The 17,223-nt window shown below is 37.7% G+C and overlaps 1 protein-coding gene and 1 long non-coding RNA gene across 2 annotated transcripts in view; one reads left to right on the forward strand and one right to left on the reverse strand.

The window, feature by feature from the left end:
* The first annotated feature begins 2,285 nt into the window (after nucleotides 1–2,285).
* Nucleotides 2,286–17,223, forward strand: part of LOC127952388 (protein ELFN1-like) — a 95,858-nt gene continuing 80,920 nt past the window's right edge. Inside the window, exon 1 of the mRNA XM_052550798.1 lies at nucleotides 2,286–2,695. The gene's annotated coding sequence lies outside the window, so the exon portion shown is untranslated. The remainder of the gene's footprint in view (nucleotides 2,696–17,223) is intronic.
* Nucleotides 5,376–6,996, reverse strand: LOC127952400 (uncharacterized). Its single transcript, XR_008152930.1, has 2 exons — nucleotides 6,830–6,996; nucleotides 5,376–5,748 (listed from the first exon to the last, which is right to left on the reverse strand). It is a non-coding gene; the product is annotated as an uncharacterized LOC127952400 (long non-coding RNA).

Here is a 17,223-nt window from a genome sequence, read left to right on the forward strand (position 1 = left end):
CAAAATATAATCCATTATCAAGAATAACAATTTCTCCAATAAAAAAAAAAAAAAAAAAAGTAATCTCATCTGAATCAGGGGGAAATATGCAGAGATTGAGCACTGTTTACAAATTAATACTTATTAGGAAATATTTCTTATTATTTTGATGTGAGAGAACAACAAGGCACTTATATTATGGACTTATATTTTGGCCAGGAGCTAAGGTTTAGAGCTGAAACATCTTAATGATGGATATGTTTCTTACAAACTGTAATTATGAGTTGCTTGGACTCTCATTCTGACGGCACCCATTTACTGCAGAGGATCCCTTGGTGAGCAAGTCATGTAAAGCTACATTTCTCCAAACTGGCAAGTTTTACTTGCACTTAACAATATGCAATTAACCTACACTTACTACCATGCAGACCAGAAGGTATTTAGCAGTAAAGCTCTTCCTTTCATTACTAATCAGCTGGAATTCATTAGCACAGATACAAATTACAGGTCTGATAACCCTCCTAACATAAACATAGCTTCAGCTGTTTTGATTTGTGAAAGCAAATCTACATTTCAATAAGGTGAAAATGTGTCTGACTCAAGACACTTCTTATTTTATGGTAAACATTGACTTTGCAACATTTGCAGTGTTGCATATAACTTACTGAGGGCTCAATTTGCACCCATTATCTTACCTCTGATTGACTACTACCTAGTACATGAATAGCAATCATTTAACCTCGCCACGTCACATCACCCTGCCCACTCTAATGAGCAGTCAGTGCTGACAGCCCTATCCCTGCAGCTGTGCGGACCGGCGCTCCTCAGCAGGTACACACACACAAAAGCCTGGCCACTCTGTGGGTAATGCACCAGATCACCAGCACCTCTCTACCAATGAATGCCCACTCAGTGCCTGCATGCTTCTTTATGAGTGCTGCAGAGAGCTGGGGATCTTCAGCCTCCACAATGCATCCATCCTGTGCCAGACACTTAGGCAGCAGCCCACAGCTCCCTGCTGCCCCCTTCTCCAAGTACTGCCTCCAGAGAGTCAAGGTTACAAAGAAAAAAGAATGCCTGTCAATCATACCTCAAAAGGTCTACCAAACTTAAATTGTGACTGAGTGCATTTGGAGGATGTGGTGGATAGGTGCTGTATCCCCAATTGCAGGAAGTCCACATGCAAAGATGTCAGCCTAGTTTATCTTTCTTTCTCCTTCCACTCCCCATGATTCCAGCAAGAAACGGTTAAAATTATATTTGAGATTTCTGCCTGTATTTGTGGACAATGGATGGGAATTTAGTGATTCCTCTTAATGATTCTATCTCAACTGTGGTTCCATTAAGGATTCTTGTATGCAAATTAATTAGGAAAAATTAAAATCATGCCAAATTATGAGATCACTGAGATTTGTTAGAGCAATAGAAATGAGTTTACGTTTCTTGCAGTTCAACAACTGGTCCTGTCTACAAAATATGCTCATTCTTTCACAAACCGTATCTATTTTTAACTGAACGTTGGGATATCAATCAGTCAGAAGGTGTACTGATAACACAAGAGTCACGGAGCCTTAGCTACAACATAACAGATTATGACGGAAGTAATAGCCTACAGTTTAGATTCAGTCACTGTGGCAGATTAATTCAACAACCACCCCGATTGAGTCATAGGCGTTTTTGAATCACCAAAAGAACCAGCTCTTAGGAGTCGTTCATTCGATAATTGGACAATACAGTCTCCCAAGACTCATTCGTTTGGCGATTGCACCGCGCTGTTTCTGATTAACTATAAAGAAGCAGTCCTTATTCTGAGACATTCGTTTTAAAATCGAGCGATGCTTGTCGCGCTGTATTTCTGTAGAGTTATTTAGTAGAAAAGCAGTGCATATTTTAGTAGGGTGCACCATATATTGCCGTTAAAGAATCGTGAACCGATTGTCTGTATAAAATAATTCTGTACCGCAATTTAAAAAAAATGGGTTTCCAGTAGCCTCCACAGCAAGTATAGTTGTAGCTTTAACTTTGCTAAGGAATAAAACGAGCTAAATATTCATCCCTCGACCAGCAGCGTGAATATAATTGCATTGCCAAAGCTTTTGTTCTACACAGACTACAGTATGCTCTCCTCGCGCTGCTTTAAGTAGATTTACAAATCCCTAAATAACTCGCAAGTTGCTTACTGCATACAGGGATAGTGTTTTAACATCTCACATTTTGAACCAAACTGTTCTCTCACGTGGCACACAGCCCTATTTAGTGTCGAACCCAACACCAATTATAGCCTCGCAGTAACCTACAATCTTATTATGAGATTTAACCTTGCCCCAACTGGACTTGTGGATGAGCAGTGCTCAAGTCCCGCTTCTCAACTCAACTAAAAAAATGACTGGAAACAGTTATAAGGCTCTGTCGCTCGTTTTATGACTGACAAAACTACTCTGCCATGTCTCTGTCTGTGCGGAATACATAAAGGCTCTGCCTTGAATTAATCGCTCGCTCTTTAATGGATCTTTGAGGATCGCGCTTGACGCAGTGAGGAGCTGCAGCTCTCTTTATTCCGAGGCCAAGAGGAACCTTGTGTGTGTGCGCGCGTGATTTTTTTTTTTTAACCCTTGTCCGATATCTACTGCCTCTTAGAGAATGTCAAGGGGGTACATGGTGACATAGGGACCCCGGTTTGGTTACGGAGAGACTCTTGCTTCGCTCTGCGAAAGAGGTAAGTGAGAAATGCTTTGGAATGTCGCATCTACATCGCTTCTAACGTTGGTTTTGTCGGACGAGAAATGAAAGGAGCGCAAGTGTAGTCTGAGACATGTAAGTTATCCATGTGGCTTCTCTCCGCGTATTTGCAACAAATGCTTCGACATGACTTGTCTAACTTATTAATGCATCTTCTAATGTGTTGAGTTTGACAGTGAAACCTACACGGACTCTAAATGAACATTACTTCGCTTCGTTTTGCACTAAGGCTTGAGTGTATGTCGGCGTACACGCGAGTTGTGAGCGCGTTTCTTTTGGAATCATTTGACATTCTGCATGGAATTATTTGACAAATACTGACGTGATGCATTTGAGCGGCAATATATGGAATTCTAAGATACATTCAGCAAGTGGACACTTAATGCTTGCTAGTTTAGGTCTTTTTGAACTCAAAAGCGTCTCACTTAGAAATGTTATAGGCACTAATATCTCGTGCTTTTGCTAACATCCACAGAATGTCGCAAATCGTTTCAGGACCCTGGACAGCAGAAAGCTTTGGTTTGCCGCTAGAGTTCGCCTTCAGCCGTAAAACTGACAACTGTTCGCCCTTTTAGTCATCGGTCAGTAGATTTGAGTGAATCTCGTGAGTGCGATCTGTACATAGCAAATACGCTTATAATAGCTTTCTGTGTCCGTTTACGCCGACAGAGCTCTGAAAGTTTTTCAGCTATATAAAAATGCAGTTCGTTTATTACCAGTTGTGTGTAGTGTTGAATGAATCCAGTGCACGGGTGTCTCTCTGAGGACCGCACGTTAGGATTGCTAAATTAAGAAATCATTTGACTCTGGAAGTCTAATAAATTATTCAGAGACATAATAATTGAGTTAAGATTGAATGTGTGACGTAGACATACTGTGGAGTATGCCATTTCCAAAGATTTCATGAATATATGGACCAGCTTTAGTGAGTTAAAAAGCTTTAAAAGAGAAGACATGAAAAATGACCGAGCCTGCTTCGTTTAACAGGACTTGGAGTCAGTGCAAATGCCCAGTTATCTGCGAAATGTAAGTTCTGCGTGCTTTAAACAGTGAAATCTGTGCATCCAACATGGATATGTAGTTGATTTTCCTCACCTTGACTGACATAACTGTACAGTTAAACTTTGAGACTCACCCTCTAAAAGATACTAAGCGTATTAGGTCATCGAGTAACACATCGTAAGAAAAGAGCTTCGTCCGTCATGCTACTCAGAACAGTGTATTCCAGTAAGAACTGGATCAGCAAACGGAGTGACTGTGTCTTAGCTTGTAAGTGAAGCACCTATCCCCCTCAAAAGAAGCAAATACATTTGGCAGGACAAACATGCTCTTTGGCAGAACAAACCTTTTTTTTTTTTTCAATAAAAGCATTTGTATTTTGAGGCTTATAAATCACTCTCCGAGTTCTTAAAAGCCTGATGTTTATATACATATACACAAACTGTAAAGTAACTAAATTATATTGGACTTATATAGCAGTGTTGCTTTGTCAATATCAGGTTTAAAAGTATTGTTGACGCCTAAAATAATGAATGTTATTCATCTGAAGCAGGCATTTTCAGCTTTTATAGAACACAGGGATCCTATCCAGACTCTGAGCCAACCCAAGGGCAGAGCCATATAGAGAGAGAGTTGCGACAACGGAAGTTCGAAATGTTTGGTTGTCACGTGATTCGTGTAGACTTCAAATAGTTCCAGGAAGTGCTTTGGCGGCCATTCAAACTGATAGAGTAGAGGGACAGAACTGCGATTTCTGGTAATAAGGAGTCAATAAATGCATTTATTTTATATGTTTATACAACACACTGACATATGTACGTAGCATGAGTATGTAGTTACAGCGATGTTGTTTTTAAAATATCAAATCGGGTAATATTTGAGGATTAGTGTTCAATTACCGTTATTTTAAAAACGTATTTCAGGCTAACCTTAAGTTTTATAAACACGGGTTCCTGTTGCCTTTTTACGTTACATATTGTCCTTTTTTTCACTGATCTCATGTTAACTCATGTCATATTGATGACTTTCAGGTAGTACAGAGACAGGCTGGTGACAGGTGATTTTCAGCTCGCTCCGCACTATGGGTCAATTAACAGTTACCAGCAGTAATTAGCATGTTAAATAAATGTAAAATGAAGCTTACTGTTTATAATTCTTACAATTACATATAGTAATATAATTATGTATTATAAATAATATACCTATTATATCTAGTATAATTCTTACAATACTTATTCATGTACACAATATATTCAGGTTTAAAACAACTTAAGCATACTCGTATATAAACATGTACACTGCCATTCAAAAGTAATGATGCTGAAAATTCAGGTTGGCATCACAGGAGTATATTCCATTTTAAAATAGAAAACAGTTATTTTAAATTGTAATTATACAATTAACTATTTACAGCAATTCATTAATACATTTCTAATAAATGTAATAGCATGACAAGCATTTTGTATGTGTCCTTTCTTTAATGTTGTCCTTGCATAGTCTCCACCGTGGTTTACTGTGCTGCATGGGGTTGCTCCACTCAGTCAGAGAAAGGTGTGCGAATGTATGGCTTCCCCGCTGACATAGAGAGGAGAAAATAATGGTTGGCTCAAGTCAGCAGGAGCAATCTAAATACAAATAAAAATTACAACAACAAAAAATTGTTAGGTAATAATACTTAAATTTATTTGCACTTTTTTACATTGACAATGTTTTACTAGAAATAAGGAACAAGCAAAGCCTTGCAAAACCCAGGGAGCTGAGACTCATGGTGAGACATTGCAGGGAGTCATCAGTGTTACCTATAACTGTGCATTTAACCACCATGTGATATGTACTGTATGTGGGTAGACAAAAAAAAAGGTGTGTGTGGAAACTAAACTGAAGTCAGTATGCAGACAAATTGCGGCAAAGCAATTTGTCATGACCAAAAAATTCAAGAGTAGGCTGAGACCAGATGCTATTCCCACAATCTTTGTACATTGTCCTGTGGTCAAAAAGAGGAGGGCCCTGCTCCACGATGCACCCCTAGACCTGTGAACATACAAGAAATGGCTACTGATTACAGCTGTTATTTCAGGTGATTCATATATAATAAGTACAAACTCGTACTAGTAAAGTGATGTGATATTTTCAATATTTAAAATGAGCAAAACCATGTATTCTACCTCTATCAGTTTCAAAGGTTGAGGAAAAAAGAACAAGGACACTCAGAGAAGGGAAAGTGAGAGTGAAGAAAAAGGACATGGCTAGAGAGGAGAGACAGGGACAGGTGACACTGCCCAGTCAACCAGCAGCAAGTCAGCCAGCATTCCATTGAACCATCAGCCAGTTACCTGGGTCTATTAAAAAAAATGTAAGAGACCAGAAAAAAAAAAAAGAAAAAAAATCAAACAATGCAAAGGCAGCACTAAGAAAAATAATGAAAATTCAGCTATCAAAAAAAAAAAAGGTCCCCTCAGCTCTCCTGACCTGCATCCTCACTGATGCTCCATCCCAGAACAGTTAAGTGGCACCACTAATCCTCCACCCACCAGAACCCACAGAATGTTACAGTATGTTACTTTTATACACTAACAAGTTTAAGTATATAATACAGTTTTATTATATAATATAGACAGGTAATAGTAAATGAATCACAATGACTAAAAACACTCCACCCATGTTTTTGCAAACTCAATTCACTCTAAATGTATATCAATAGGGTGCATTTTATTATTAAGTAATTTAATACGTGTAATAAGGAACAAACTTTATAACCTCATTTTTACCACTTCCACTCACCGCTGTCACACGTTATATTGAACTAACGTAATAGGCTATGTAACGTTAAGTAACTTTCCCCACCCTGCAAAAAAAATATGTTTATACTCCTTTTTTTCTAATTGCAAACACGATGGATGAAACTGAATTATGAGAACAGATTTTACAATTATTAGGGTGTTCGTTACTAACTTCATTCAGCTCCAATCCTAGCCTAATCTGTTAGTTATCTGATAACAAACCTTAAATCTACTCATTTAATGAGTGATAATCTACTAGAAGGTTTTAATTTGCAATTTATTGTTACTAAGGTGTACTGATAATATTCAATCTTATTTTTTAAACGTCTTACCTGTTAAAAGTGCGTCGCGAACGGTTTGTTCTGCTGCATCTCTACGGCGCGGCATCGGTTTGCTGCTACTTCCGGGAACTATTTAGAGGCTCCACGAGCCGCCATTGCTGTAAAAAAAGCGTTCCATTGGAGTCAATGGAGTTGTCGCAACTCTCACTCTATATGGCTCTGCCCAAGGGTATTTTCTTGGTAACATTTTCTTGAAATAGAAAATGCATTTTATATGTTTCTTCAAATATCTTGCCAAAGGACCCAGTACAGTACTTTCAGGGACCCCTGATTGAAAACCATGGATCAGAATAAACATGAACATTATTAATATTATTATTTCGGATTTTAGTGCTTGTGCAGTATGTGTCATTTCTGAAAGATCATTCAGTAGAAGATATACAGTAGTTATACAGCATAAATGACTGAATGACTGAACTGGACGGACTACAGACAGATAGAGAATCTCCACCCTCGCTTTAATCATTTGGTACTTTCATCAGAAGGATTTACTCAAGAGCGGTGCTTAAGCATAACCTAACATTCAACGAAGAGCTGTGCTGGTTCAAAAACTAAAACATCATTTGTTAGATGCGTACGTCTGTCCCCTCCTCTCTCTCTCTCCGTCTCTCTTATCTTGATTATGCAGCTTGAAGATTGAGTCAGCTGTTTTGTATGCAAGGTGTCTGAGCCAGGCTCTTTGTGGAGGAGAGAGCAATCGTGCCGCGGATACAGAGAAAGAGAGAGAGAGAGAGAGATGGATAGACATACAGATAGACAGACATAGAGGAAGATGGCAAGATGAGGGTGAAAAGGCGGCACATCTGTTTGTGCAGTGTTGGAAAAGCAACGCTCATATTAATATCATATTATTTGGCTTTATAAAAAGCATCCTTTATGCCTGCAGCACTCACTCATCAGGCATAATTAATGATAAATTATGTAGCCACCCAATGTGCTCACTTAATACATAGACTCATAAAACACAAGTGCAATTGTTGGTGAAGGCTTTTACAGCACCACTGAGTGTGTGTTGATAATAGATAAGGACAGTTCAGAGCTGATCATTCTGAGAGACAAGCACCATGATCAAGTAAAACAGAGGAGAGTAAAAGAAAAGACTTGCATAGGTGAAGCAGAAGCAAACATTGATAGCAATCAGTTAGAACAAAATTCATTATAGTTTTTCTGTGTCTATTTCAGCTGTGGTGTGGACAGACAGACAGATGAACAGACCGACGGATGTATATTTTATTAAGGCTGAGTTTGTTATATATATATATATATATATATATATATATATATATATATATATATATATATATATATATAGAAATTTAAGGCATGCATCAAATTAATTGTAGGCATGCAACTACCAAATCTCTGCCTGTATTTTAGGAAATTTACAGCTCAGCACTTACACATAGCTGATATTATACATGAAAAGGTGTTTCTACAATAAAAAGCAAATGGACCTATTGGTATGATTCAGGAATGTGTCATGACTAGATGAGACTGGAAGAAACCTATTTTTATTCATATGCCAGTATCCTAGAAGTGAGGCGGCAGAGGCTGAATAGGGAAAGAGGGGCTATCCGTGGTCCTGAACACCCTTGAGAGGCTGTTGGACTGAAGTGGCATATTGGGCTTTGATTCGTTGTGATATGAAGTATGTATTTTTGATAGATGTTTCTTGTTTACACATTGAGATGGCAGCCTTTTGATTTTAAATTGATGGAGATGTTGTAAGCCTGTGGCAATGTCCCTTGCACTTCAGCGCACATTAGCAGCTGGATATGTCTTGTAGCAAACAAAGGTTTTTACTATACCTGAATGCTCGAGGGCCTTGAATAAAGTGACATGGAGATTCAAGGCTAGGCTGTTTTTTGAGGTTCTCTTTTACTCTTCTTGTCCCGAACACAATACCTTTTGGCAGCAATGCATCGGTGTGTTGGGAGGGACTGATTGGAAGCTGACAACAAGCGTTGACCCTTGGGACAGCTTGAAATTGACAAGTAATTCACATCTGAAGCAAATGTTCAGAAAGGAGAAAATGGAGGTTTCAGCGAGCATCCGGGAGCCTCAACAATGTGTTAAATAAGTGACTGGATTTTGCAGATGAAGCTGAAATTAGAAAACTGATGTCCTCACAGCCTTTGCCCTTGAGTGCTGTTTTATTTCAATTTAGCAAAGCAAAGATTGCATAGTTGTTGCGATTGTATCTCTTGGAAAGCACACAAACGGCATTAACAGCTTCACCTTGAATCAGCAGCTTGTGTGAGTCATTAACCGCGTGGCTAGCCATTACCTAGCGGTATGGCCCATTCTAACCCTGCAAGCACCGTAGCGGTGTTTGCTTTGGAGATTGCAACTCCAACGCCGCAGATGTCACTGTCAGTCGCAGCTGTATTAAACACGAATAATGCTCTCAAAGCTAACAGAGTAAGATAACGTTGTGGGACCAGTGTTTTGGAATGGTTGGTGATACAGTCCTTTTACAGAGAGTGCATGTGACAATTAGATGTGTTCTGGACAGTATGTGCAAATTCAGTGTATTGTCAGTTTCTTTCTTTTTTTTTTAAGATCCAGAACCTTGTTCACAGCATGAACTGTTTGTAATTAAGTCAAAACACTATATGATGTAACAATGAACTCAAAAGAGATGTTTTTCTCTTTTAATTAAGATCACAAAATCCAATAAAGTCCAGCTCTAATTATTTTTAGAGAAGCCATTTCATTGAAATATGTTACAAGAAAAGGCGATTGCAACTTCCTTTTCATGTATGCTTTAATAATTAATAAAACTAAATCAATCAAACAATAACCGAATCAGTCCAGCTTACATTTTTGATGTAAACATTTACCTGTCTTTATGTGTGTGTGTGTATATACATATATATATATATATATATATATATATATATATATATATATATATATATATATATATATATATATATATATATATATATGTTTGTGTGTGTGTGTGTGTGTGTGTGTGTAAACGATGTATACAGTCGTATGTGGTTTTTTGTTATTGTTTTTTTACGTTGTATTAATATCCATTGCAAGAAATGACCGTGTAGTTTGCTGCTGGCAGTCTTATTATGGGCAAATCCTTGATCAGGCTCCACATTCGAGAGTATAAGGGATATTGAACATTACCCCTCTTTCGTCTTCGTCATCCCTCCTGCGAAGTAATTAGAGGTCGGGATACAGAGTAGCATGCTGTATACCTGCAGGCCTGCACCCTGACTTGATGTATGTCCTATGCATGAGAATCCATTAAAGCTGGTGATACATAACAGGTTTGTCAATGCTCACTTCAGAGGTTCTTTTATTGATTGAGTTTTTGAGCAGCCAGCCACTCTCCTCAAAGAGTTCTCTCTTTCTCGGTCATTCTTTCATGTGTGCTTGGCTGTTGGATATGCATTTAGTGCAGATATCAATCAGAATGCAGTGCTTTTAGGGGTTATGAGGTCAGTATAATCTTAAACCACTGCTGCATTGATAAAATGTGAAGTTTATGTGACGTAAAACAAAGACTAGGACAAGTTGTGCTTTTGGGAACCAATTAAAATGAAAGGAAAACAATTTGTGGAGAGCTTCTCTTTTTTATAACAATTGTGTGTGTGTGTGTGATTACATATGTACATGTTGGTCAATAATGTGGGAATAATTCTTTTTCTTTTTTTAAATGCTAAGATTTTAATGAAAAAGTATTGTATGCTCAGCAAGGCTGCATTTCTTTGATCAGAAATACAGTAAAAACAACAATATTGTAAAATATAAGAAATATGCATTCCTGTGATATCAAAGCTGAATTTTCAGCATCATTACTCCATCTTCAGGGTAACATAATACTTCAGAATCATTCTGATATGATGATTTGATGTTCATTTATGATCAGTTTTTATTGGTGCTCAATTATTAATTATAGTTCTTATTATTATAAATGTCGAAAATTGTTTTTTTTTCTTCTGTATAATATTGTTGTGGAAACAATTATTATTATTATTATTATTTAAGATTCTTTGATGAATAGAAAGTTTAAAAGAACAGCATTTATTTGAAATAGAAATAATTTATAAAATTAGTAATGTGTTTTGATTGTTTTAGTGCACCTAAATAATAATAATAATAATAATAATAATAATAATAATAATAATAATAATAATAATAATAATAATAATAATAATAATTCTTCCTTGCCTCCAAACTATTTTCCACAAAAATATTAAGCAGCAAAAACTGTTGTCGACATTGATTGTAATTAGAATTGTTTTCAAAATCAATTCATGGTGGCTAAATTTTAGTCAGGGTGACGTCACAGTGTCATTGTATTTAACAGGATCAATATTCTTGATCACTCTTCATGTCAAGCAAGAGCTGACGCTTGCATATACTACACACACACACAAACTGTAAAATTGCTTCCTATTGAATAAAATGTCCATATTGCAATCACTGTAATTAGTTCACATGGGAAATACAAGGCCTATGCAATGATTCTGTTCCAAAGCCAAAATAATACTTGTTGGGCAGCAATCCACATACGTACGTGTCTTTCAGGGTGGAATCTCAATATAAAGCTCGAATCCAGTAGTTCCATGTGCAATGCGTGATAAGGCTTTTGGCTGAAAGAGAGAGCTCCCTGTCCTCAGCTGGTCCCTCACTGTGACATTCAAGGGCACCAATATTCTTTCTATTTCTGCATTTTACCAAATCTTTTCATGAAGGAACTATCTGCTGCTTCACTGTTTGTGAATACAGTGTTTTTGGTTCTGTGAGATAATTTAGTAGTAGGATATGTATTTAAAGATAACCTGGGGGAGCATGTTTGTAAATTCTACATATAATAATGGCAAGAATTATAGTATTGATGTTGGTGCTGTTGATAGAAAGTTCCTATCCTATATATTGAATTTTTTCATAAAGAAATTAATTTTGAGGAACATGATTTTACATAATGGATTGAATGCTAAAAAGCATTTAATAATCAAATTCCCGTATTTCCAAAGTGAAAAACTACACTACCCATGATCCTAAGGAGAGCACCTTTGATCCACCAATCACGGAAGCCGTTGCTACCAAATAGCTCAGCAGTGGCCATTCAGGCCAATGAAGCTTTGCAAAAAGAGCATGTATTAGAATATCTTACAATTATTTTAAATATATTGTATTGCATACTAATAATCAGGGATTTTAAACCATGAATCAATAGCTAAGTAGGTATATAGTTCAATATTTTTGTGTTGTTTCGATTTGATTACACCAGTCAGAGTGTTTATTAGCTATGTATTTCATTGCCCTGTAAAAATGTTAAGTACACCACGTACCTTTTTTCCAAACAGTTTTTGCTTCAAATAAAAGTTTATAATGCCATGACTCATCTCACAGCTGGTTGGTTTAGTTCATGACTGGAGCTACAGTATGTATTAAACAATATTTCTAAATCTCTATGGAGAAAACGAATGCGTCAGATATTTCTGGAATCAAGACGGCTGGAAACTTGTAGCACTGGAAACGGTTTGTTTGTCACGCTTCAAGATTTGACTTATTGCCTAGTGGGACAGGATAGGATGTGATATTAGAAATGTGTTGAGAAAGGAACTGTAGAAATAAATTGAGAAACAGGTGCGGGTACATGGAAACAGCCAAACTACCATCTGGTAGAGAATGCTTCTGGCCTCTGGAACGGAAAAAAAAACCTTAAACTGTCTCATACTTGCAGATCTGATTAATGTCTTCGTCTGCTCACCGAAGACAATTTGAACCGATTGGGATATTCTGCGAAACTGACAAAAATCTGAGGATGTCTCTGAGGAAATGAAATGGGAGACAAAGGTGATATCATTCATCGTGCGGCGCCGTACATATGGCTGAAAAGGAGGAAAAGGCTGCGAAAGCAAACACCACGTCTGTCTTTGTGTCAAGTGTGTCACTATTTACCCTCTCCTGGGGAAAAGCTCATTTATAATCTGACTGTGTGGCTTGTTCATCACAGTAAATAATGCTTCATGCCCACATGACAATTCAAACAGTCCACTCTTCCAGTTTCCCTCTGTTCCATCAGCCCCCCATCAGTTCTCCAATTGAATCTGCGGGGCAATTTATCCATGTGCAGAGACCTATCGCGTACAGAGAGACCACCTCCTTTTATTTCTGACAGACTTATCTTGTTCGTGGTGAGAAGTGTACGGGAGAATGTTGTTCTCTGACAACATCACAAAGAATTGAGTCGGGCAGGTCGCCCGGTCCTTATTCAAGCACACCGGTAGCATGAACTTGGCACTTTCCAAACGGCGGCATTTAACAGCAGATATCAAATATTTTCCATCCCTTTGAGACATCGTGTTGTGTTCTTTTGTCGGTTGCCACCAGGGCATTTACACAAAACTTGAACTGCAAATTCAAAGATTGTGGCAGACGGATAAATGTGTAATGTTGGTCATTTGAAAGAACATGTAGGTCTATGACATATTTATTCACAAACACATTAAAATACAAGTCATATATTCAACAAATAAGTGCACCCCTTCACTGATTAGCTTTCTGATAATTTTTGTTGTTGTTGTTCTGTTCATAAAAAATGCCATTTGAAGTGATTCCCTTCAAATGTAACAGTTTTTATGAATTAAGGTTTAAGAGTTTGATATTTATAAGGAAGGATGCCTTTTCAACAACTGCATAATGTACTTTCTTCTGTGGAACATAAAATATGATGTTTTAAGAAATGTCTGTTTTATTATTATTTTTAATTATTGTATAATTATTATTTTTTTAAATACTGTATTTAATTTTTTTTTTTTTAAATACAGTGCAAATCAATGAATTACCAAGATTTTGTTCGATTTCCAGCTTTCTTTAAAATATCTTGTTCCATGTTCTGCAAAAGAAAGAAAACCATAGAGCTTTGGAATGATAGAGAGGTTGAGCAAATAGTGACTGAAATTTCTTTCTTTCTTTTTTGAAATGACAGACCCACATTCCTCATGCAACTTGTCAATGGTACTCCTTCCAAAATAAATAAATAAATAAATAAATAAATATTGCACTGACGAATGCTTAGAGTTTGAGGAAACATTTTCAATTAGACATTTGCAACCATCTGTCTATGTCCTGGTTCAGTGAAATAGCTTTGATACTTAACAGAGAGGAACAATTTCAATGTAGGGTTCTCTAGCATAAATCTGGAATATTTTTGATGCTGCGTGACTACACAATCAACAAGGACCTGCCACTGTTAATACATCGTATGTCAACCAAAGAGCACCAGAACATGACAAAGCCATATGGGCATGACTTCTATGACCAATATCTTGCTAGTGAGCACTAACCCCCCCCCCCCCCCCCCCACATTATGGACTCATATGGTTGTTCAAAGTTCAGAGGATAATTAGGTAAAATGTCTTTTAAATTCTATTGACTGCAGACTGTACCAGCTGCCAAGATGAGTTTTAATGCATCAGATTTTAAGGGCCTCTAAGCATTTCTGCCATGATGGACCATAAATTTAACTTTTGGCTGGCACAGGCATTGTACTTACCTCACAGTAAGCGTCTGTCCATAATTAAGGGCTGGGGATTGTTTTATATAATTTATCTGATGTCTACTTAAGAGGTCATATGATTAAAGACCATTACTTTCATTAGAAATCTTTGGAAACCAACTGATATTCTCTCACAGTGCAGAGAGAAAGAGCACAGTTACCATAGAAACTGTCTCTGAAGTTGCCGGAAAACATACAGTACTAGCATCTACTTATTAAAAATGTGCCAATATTCACACAGTTTGTTGGCCACGCTGTATGCTAACGTTCCAATTAGACTCTCTCACCACATAGTGGATAGGACCTCTGTTTGCTCAGACCTCCATTACCATTAATTTCATTCATTCAAGGTTCACGTGCACCTGGATATGAATATATTATTCTTGAAAGATTTAAGCTCCATATTGGTTCTGTAATGAGCTGGTGGCTTGATATAAGCCTGCTGGTGTGACAATCTGCCTCAGTATCACATCCAGATTTTTACAGACACTCAGGGACTCTTGAATTGGAGGCAGACATCTTAATTGCATTAATGATTGGGTCATTTAGGAAGCACAGACTTTATTGGAGTGTCCATCCAAGGATATCCCAGAGGAAGATATAATTGCTCATTGGCTGCTCCATCATAACTCAGGAGACTTTACTGAGATCACAGTTCTGTTTCATTTGAGCATCTATCTATCTATCTATCTATCTATCTATCTATCTATCTATCTATCTATCTATCTATCTATCTATCTATCTATCTATCTATCTATCTATCTATCTATCTATCTACAACCCCGATTCCAAACAAAGTTGGGACATTTTTTTTTAAACAGCAATAAAAATCTATAATTTGTGATTTGTCCATTCTTTTCAACCTTTATGTATTTGAAAAAAGTGAAGAAAAAAAAAAATTACAATGTCACTGACCAACTTAACTGTATTTGGTAATCAATTTTGATGGCTGCAACACCATCCCAAAAAGTTGGGGGAGTGGCATTTTGACCTTTGTCACATCAATTGTCCTTTTCATTAAAATATTTAATGATTTGAGAATTGAGGATACTATAAGTGTTAATGGAATAGTTCACCCAAAATAATTCTGTCATTAATTCTGGATGGAAAGTGCGGATGGTCACTTTGATCTTTGGAACTATTTAATGTCTGTTTTCCCCAAAAACAAGATGAAATGTGGACTCATCTGACCACAGCACACATTTCCACCGTCTTTTTGACTATTTGAGATTCAAGTTGCATTTCTTAATGCAGCAGCAGGCTGTGGTAATTGACAGTGGTTTTCTGAAGTACTCCTGAGCACATGTGGGTATATTTAACACCGCAGCATAATGGTTTCTTATGCAATGCCATATGAGAGCTCAAAGTTCATGCACATTCACCTAAGGCTTCTTGAATTGCCTTACGTACTGTGATTACTCTGGATTACATCTTTTCACAACAATATATTTTCGTAAAAATATCTCTTTTGAACCTCCAGAGGGGACATGCATGATAAAAAATCAGGAGACAAACCTTACAAAAGGGAGACTTGAGCATTTTTTCTTGATTTAATCTCACTGTTGTCTAGTAGAAACAATTGGGATATTGAAGAGATCTCACTGGCGATTTTTCTTTCCTATGGTTTTCTTAGACCTGTTTAAGGGAAAAGGTGAAACAGAACAGCAGAAATCTACAGATTATTTTGCAGCCTTTTAAAAAGTGTTTGTGTTTGTCACTTGTTGTTTTGCCTTGAGTGGTCCCAGCCATGTAGACCTCTGCCTAGTCATTTCCGCAAAAGCGGCCAATCCGATGATGATGGATTGCAGCCTAATGAAGGTGGACGTAGCATTGGGCTTTCAGGGCAACAACTTCACACAGCACCACCTACTGAATTAAATCAATTTAGTCTCAGTTTATTTGTGTGCCCTTAGCAATAAATTCGACCTCACTGCATGCCAAGCTTTAAGAAAGCCTTTTACGGCATCCCAATTCAGATTACACTGTGACATTCATTCAACCGTCTTTTCTTCCCCCATCTGCTCACATGCTTAGCCAAAGTCCAGGTGGATTTCAGTAATTACGTTGGCATGTTACTCCAGAATAGTAATGCCGCAAAATGATCAAAACCCATCCCTCGTTTTCGTGTGAAAACGTTCTCGCCAAATGATGTGATAATACGCGAGTCCTTCACGGCAGCCTTGCTCATGTTGTATGAAGATGATTTGCAGGCCTGCGGTTTTAATGATTATTATCCAGACCCGACAGCTGGTAGAAACAGAGGTGCCTCTCCAGCTGCGGCGCGTGAGACTGATGCTCCACCTGTTGTCTTCTTTCCCACATGCCCTCTGTCTCTCATTAAACAGCTCCAGCTTTCTGAGCCAATCAGAATGACCCACTGATTACCTATTGTGAAGGCGGGAAAAGATTAGAAGGAGAGAGAGATACTATAGATACACAGAGAGAGAGAGAGCGGGAAATGCACTTTCTCACCATGGGATTGGAGATTGCAGTGCGCGTGAGGTGTTATCCTGAAGATAAATATGGATATTCACGGAAGCACTGCGTGCCAATTACAGCTTCTCACTTCAGCGCTGGACCACCTGAGCCAGAAAGCAGTAAGAGAGTTAAAGACGTGAGAACATCTCCTCTGGGTTCTGCTTGAGTAGAAAAGCATGAAAAAAGTAGAACGTGATCAGGCCGTGCTGTGGGTATTTACTTCCACCTGATCCAATCACTTTTACAGAGCCATGGAGGAAGTGTACATGCTGTTACAACATCCTCTAGATTTAAAACTGGGCACACTCCAGTATTACAGATATATCAGATGGAGGTAAAGTAGGATACTCCTGCCTAATTTTTTTTCCCCCTTTTT

This window comes from Carassius gibelio, chromosome B3 (genome assembly GCF_023724105.1).
Source record: "Carassius gibelio isolate Cgi1373 ecotype wild population from Czech Republic chromosome B3, carGib1.2-hapl.c, whole genome shotgun sequence".
Lineage (NCBI taxonomy): Eukaryota > Metazoa > Chordata > Actinopteri > Cypriniformes > Cyprinidae > Carassius > Carassius gibelio.